Source organism: Poromitra crassiceps (genome assembly GCF_964638095.1).
Source record: "Poromitra crassiceps genome assembly, chromosome: 1".
Classification (NCBI taxonomy): domain Eukaryota; kingdom Metazoa; phylum Chordata; class Actinopteri; order Beryciformes; family Melamphaidae; genus Poromitra; species Poromitra crassiceps.
Genome location: NC_139623.1, coordinates 124,898,912 through 124,905,849, shown reverse-complemented (window position 1 = coordinate 124,905,849; position 6,938 = coordinate 124,898,912).

Genomic DNA, 6,938 nt, shown 5'->3' with positions numbered 1-6,938 from the left:
CCTGGTTGTGGAGTGTTTTTTATGTAGCATAAATTGTTAGAATTGGAAATAAAACTGCCATATACAGTTGAACTTCAAGGCATCTAGAGGTCTACAGTACAACGTTGGGCCAAAGACATTGGTCCAAAGCCGGCTGCCAACAGTGGGCCACCCACCGTTGGCCCAAGGAGTCTGTTATCTGGGTACTCACATACATTTTATCATATTTATGTTGTGAATACTTGCAAAGCAAAGCTGCAGACAGACCAAAAGCCTCCCCAAGGGGGCTCCAAGCAGTTTCAGGGGAGGCTCAGTGAATGGAAGTTTGTTATTGCATTAGTTATCAAAATTAAGGAGATCACATAGAATAGCCTAAATAAACGTGTGTTTTAGTTCAAGATAGTTCAGAGATACAGTAGTTTTGTCCCCCCCCCCCCCCCCCCCCCCCACACCTTCCCATAGAGTCAGAGACTAATAAATGCCATTTCGTGTAGTCTGAAGTAGGGCTGGGCGATATGACCAAAATCTCATATCCCGATAGAGGTCATTTCATATTCCAACAATGATATATATCACAATATAGCATATTTTCTGTCAATGAATACACCCGACAAAGGATACATGCATTCAGAATACAGATGAGTTAGTTATTTTATTTACAACACAAACAATAATAATTAGTTGCAGGGCAGTAGAATGAAACACAAACTGAACCACACCACCAGTTCAATTTTCAGATATTATTAGAGCAAAATGGGTAAAAGAAAAGTTCTTTATAGTCTAGTTCCCTCAGTTCACTTTAAAGGAACAAAAGGAAAAAGGCCGCTAACATGAAGGATTCTGTTTGCCCCCCTCCCCTCTGGCAGGAGGCTACGCAGCATCAAGGCCAGAACCACCAAGCTCAAGAACAGCTTTTCCCCAATGGCTATGAGACTAGTTAACTCCGCATAAATGCTGCTTGTCTGTTGTATTTTGTGAATCAAGCATATTGCACTTTAGCGCCGCCATGCTGTGAGCTGAACACACTGCACTTTAAGACTGACTTGCTCCCCATCTCTGTGTTTAATGTCAGGGCATGATGCACTCGGGCCCATTTGGCTATCTGTCTATGTGTCTTAGTTGCTGTTGTTTTTATAATGTCCTTTACTGTGATATTCTTTTTACCACGTGCGATAGCACGCTGGTCAACACGCTATTAATTCAGTATCAGTCAGTCATTTGGAACGGAAAGGACGCTTTTCTTGTGGGGACGCTGGATGACTTTCACTCTCGTTTCCCAAAGGGGTGGTGTGTTTGAATACACGCCTGACCCCGCCCGCTTGGGACGCTGCCTTCATTTCGACGAGCACACACTGACTCACACACACACCTCCACACTCTCTCACTCACACACACACACACACACAACACACACACAACACACACAACGGACTGCAGCACGACCCACAGTGCTAAACACCAAGGGCTGAAAGAAAACCACTATTAATCAGTCAGAAATGAGCCAGACATTACAAACAAACATCAACTTCTGAGTTTAATGTTGATACAAAGGACAGGATGCTCTGGCTGTGTGGAATTCATTTCTGGATGAATTAGCGGACGTTACTGTGGTATGTTTGGTCGTGTTTTTTGCCTTGCATTGGCTGCCGGTGTAACGTCGATTTTTGCTGCTTTGTCGAAAAATGCTACCGCCGCATAAACCGATAGGGTCTATCGATTAGGGCTAACGAAGCCTAACCCTAACCCTAACCCTAAAATTATGGGCGTGGCGATGAAACTTGGAAAATCGGCTTTGCGCACGCGCAGAATCACAAAGTAGCAGTTCTCGACGGGTAGTAGAAATCGACAGAACACCGGCACTGGTTTCCTGCTTCTGGAAGAGGGACAGCAATCTTTGCAAATATCGAGTTCTGAAATGCGTGTTTCAACATTCTGACCCAGTGATCCTTTGTATCGACATTAAAGGAAGACATTCATTTATTTTTGGTTAGGTATTTTGCGAATATTTGAACGGTATGGGCCCCCACTTCAAGCACCAGCCAGCCAGCCAGCCAGCCTCTGCAAGCAGATCTGTGTAAAAAGCTGTAACACTGAAACGTGACAATGGAGCTATAAAAAAGATTATTTTTGGACACCCGACCCAGCGAAAACCACATGGGAGAGTTTAATGTCCCGATTAAGAAGCAACCCAATCGCCAGAATAAAATGTAAAACACCAGAATATTATGTAGCTACAATATCAACTCAATTCGAGTATCAATTTGAATAGGCTATACTATCCTGACCTATATAGTCTAGCCTATAATGTTATAATCATGTTTTCCAGTTACTCCTGAGCAAACCAGTCAACTAATAAAATAGTAGAATTTAAATATTAGTAAGTTATCAACAAAAATAATTAATTTCTGGTAATACAAATAGTGTATATATAAATAGCTTTATTATCACAGTTGGGCAAAATGATGAAGTAATGAGTGGTGTCCCATTTCCTAGGCGACTGTTTTCAATCCCTACCCCGTGTGGCTCCGTTTTGAAGGGCAAGAGTCAAAGTGAGGGACACTCAGAAACAAGGTGTAGGGGTAACAATAAGAATCGGGATTTGGCCTTAGTCTCTTTTCTACAGTGAGTAAGGTGTTAAACAACATGATCATTGAGTTGGTTGAAAAACAAAGTCTTCATTTTAAGTTGTATTTTGGAAATTAACTTCATTAGTCAACCAGAGTTTACTATAGAAGTGAATGGGGGCAACATCATGCGCCCTGCAGCTAATGTATTGGCTACCTGTGATCAGCATTGTAGGGGGATACTCACACACACACACACACACACACACACACAGTAAGTATTATAGGCTACTTGAATATTGGGGGGATGTATCTTTTATCTCACCCTGTTGTATCTTTGCTTTCATCATGACACTATACAGAAGTAACAAAAATCACATGGAATAACAATTGTCACGATTTTCCATCACTCCTTCGCCTGTACCCCATCTAGCCACAACCCAGGGATGCCTGCCCCCGCGGTTGCTACACGCCGCACATGGTCTGGGGCTGAATTTGCCCTTGTTTAGTATTGATAGGAGTGATTTGATATCTGATATTCTTGGCATTGATAGTTGATGACATTCACGTGCATCCAAACTCCACAGCTCCAATGGGAATATTTTGGCTTTAAGCTGAATGAGAGAGCAGAGCTAAATAACCTGAACAAGCGGGTACAGTATGTGGACTTTGTTTAAAAACAGTGGCAACAGTGGCAATATGACTAAAGCTAATCTAAAATATAACCAATCCCACCCAGTTTTCCAAACTGAAAAAAGCAGTTGGAGATATTCACACAGAAGTTAAGGACGATCAGTGATTTATAATCATTGCAGAGATTGTCTGAAATATTGGTGATTTTATTGTAAAAGAATAGCTCGGAGTAGCTTATTAAAAAACAAGGAAATGAATGTGAACTTGTTAATTTTGGGGACTAAACTTTTTTTTTTTTACCTTTATACAGCAGGAGTCTCGAGAGCAATGCTCTCAGCGCCACTGCCCTGTTCACATTCACACACACATTCAAACCTGGAAGCTGACCAGTACAACCACAGTCTGATCTGCTGGCCACTGATCAGCTCCACTGGAGCGGTTGGGGTTAAGGGCCTTGCTCAAGGGCACTTCAGTGGTGGTAATGAGGGAGGGGCAAGCACTGCTTTTTCATTATATGCTGCACCACGCCACACACAATGCCAAAATAGACCACTTGTTACTACACCTTGTCACTACTGTCGAAAGGTTCACACATTGGCCTCAGCAAGTGTGTTTAAAGTCCCTGGAAACCAAATGCAGAGATTTGTTTCCAAACATTACACATGTTACAAATGAGTTGCTGCAAACATGTGAAAAGTCTCAGCACCATCTAGTACTGAATTGTGGAGTTTCTCAGTTTTTCACCATTTCTGTGATGAGGTTTTTTGGGGGCGGATCATGGGGAGAATGTTAAAAATCGAATCCGGGTTAAATGTCTACAATCCTGGGCTGAAGAAATTTGGCAAAAGCCAAAATTAAGAACATATGGTTTATTTAAAAAATATTATAAATGTGAAAAAAGTTTTGTATAATTTGTCCAAAAGTCAGAGATCGCTCTGTGCACAGATAAGATGTGGCATCCTACCATTACATATTGAGTCAAGTCAAGTCAAGTCAACTTTATTTATATAGCACATTTACATACAGCGGCAGCTGAACCAAAGTGCTTCACAGGCGGGGAGTAAAGTGCACAGATGTAAATAAGTAAAGTGCAAAAATACTAATTGAGAGCAACATAATACAAAGTGCATATATGATGACAATTAAAATCAAAAAGATAAAACAATAAGACAATAAAAGCAATAAAACGATAAATGCCAGGGACCTAACGATGGCTAAGTAGGGGGGAAAGCCAGGGAAAACAGGTGGGTTTTTAAGAGCGATTTAAAAATCTCCAGGGTCTGGGCAGCACGAACGTGTAGGGGGAGACTGTTCCAGAGTTTTGGGGCAGCTGCCGCAAAGGCTCTGTCCCTTGAAACAGGAAGATACAGAGGGGTAGCTGAGGAGGATAGAATATGGGCCTGTCTGATTCTTAAGTGAACGAGCTATATAGGTGGCATTTCTAGGTAAGAAGTTATAATTAGGCTGTCTGAAACCAGTTTGATACATAAGTTCACTGAATTTGCAACCTTTCTAGGTACCTAGTTATGGATAATTTTCGAGGAACCATACCATGCACACTTTGGTGGGTTAGGGTATCCCATAATACCTTGCGCCCCTTGCAATCGACGAAGAAGAATGAAGCGAGCCCAAGCGAGCCCCTAATGGCGACGCCCACAAAGCCAACCGCATCAGAAAAAAGTGAAACAACATTGGCTAAATAACAAACATCTGTCACTTTCTTTTCATTTTTATTCTGGAATAGTCAATAACGTCAACCTTTACTTAATTTCAGTGCAGTCAGATGTTTGTACAGTGTCAGGAAAGTCACTTTTGAACATTAGTAGGAAGCATCTTACCTGACTCTGTTGTGGACAGCAGCCGGCTAGTTAGGTTGCTATCTAACGTTAACGTTAGTTTAGAAAACCGTGTGCGATGCTACCTTCGAGAATGAGGACGTCTGAAACAAGTTATTTTTAATCACCTATATTAAAATGAGATACCTAATTAAACAATAATCTAGTTAGGTAACTAGATGATATTAAGCTTCCTTGCATTACAGACACAACCTAGGTATTCAACCTGACCAGACGTGTCATGAGTCTGTCTAACACAACAAGTACTATTTGTTAAATGCTGCTGATTATCTTGTGATCAAAACTCTGTTGTTTCTGTAACTGGCAAATATGTTTGAAATAAATTGAGCCATTGTTGTTGATGGTCGAACTTTGAAAAAAAAAAGTGAATGTGAAAGTGTTCCGATGTTCTGTAGAAAGGGAGATGTAGTAATAGCTCCTCCTCAGCCGGTTATACAGTTATGCACATGTATGATGTTGTATATTAAGTGCTCCCATAGGGGGCACCAGGCGCGGACTGCATAATCGGGCACGTCGGGCAAATGCCCGGTGGCCTGGCCTGGCCTGGCCTGCAAAAAAAAAAAATTGGGCTTCAAACGGCCCAAATCTGGCTTCAAACGCCCCAAATTGGGCTTCAAACGGCCCAAATTGGGCTTCAAATGGCCCAAATCTTTCGCCGCCGCCCTTCGGACGCCGGCACGCGCATCCGCCCGTATCGGCCTGGCCTGCTTCGGATCTAATGCCCGGCCTGAATTATAATCCCAGTCCGCCCCTGGGGGGCACTGCAGTAGTTCTGGAGCTGTGTGATGCAGGGGTTTTGGGCGAGGAAGAATAAAGCTTGTCTCAGTCTAGACTAGGTATTCAACCTGACCAGACGTGTCATGAGTCTGACAACACCCATTGAAAGGTGAATGATTCAGCTGGCCGGACGCCGGTCGTGTGGTCGAATCTCCGTATGTGTATGAGGGGTTGATGTGATCCCCTAAACAGAGAGAGAGAGAAAGCATGGAGTTTGTCACGAGGAGACCGGCATTCATCCCACCAGGGTCAAGTCCAGTTAGTGTGCCAGACCAGTAGACACATGCTAGGCCTGACTGTTGGTCACTGTTGGTCATGGTTTCTACAGGTTTCATGATGAGGCTCAAATTCACTGAATGTTTGTGTATGAAGAGCATCCTATATTGTCATGATGACATGACATCCCCTTAGCTGAGACCATGACTTAAATATTTCACGTGTGATGTGTTTTCATTTGATTGCGTGTTCAGAGTTTCTCACTAAGGAGGACTCATCCTTAAGGAAGAGATTATCGTGCCTTTTCATATTCTGCTTCTCAATGCTGCTACATTATTTCCCACATTTTACAATAATAGTAAAGCCATCAAAACAAAATTATGTTTATATTTTAGATTCTTTAAAGTAGCTCCCGCCTTGACAGAAAACCAAAAAGGCTTTGGAAAGAAATTCAGGTAACCCTTTATTTTACAGGTATCCTAGTTACATATGAACTATTTGTAATTACACATGAACACCAAATGTAATTACACAGTAATTACCAATAGTTCTAAATTACGTTAATATGTAGTTACATTGTAACAGACCTGTAAAATGGAATGAGTCTGTTCAACTGTAGTTCATATGTAGTTACATTGTAACAGACCTGTAAAATGGAGTGAGTCTGTTCAACTGTAGTTCATATGTAGTTACATTGTAACAGACCTGTAAAGTGGAGTGAGACCGTTCAACTGTAGTTCATATGTAGTTACATGGTACCGGACCTGTAAAGTGGAGTGAGACCGTTCAACTGTAGTTCATATGTAGTTACATGGTACCGGACCTGTAAAGTGGAGTGAGTCTATTCAACTGTAGTTCATATGTAGTTACATGGTACCGGACCTGTAAAGTGGAGTGAGTCTGTTCAACTGTA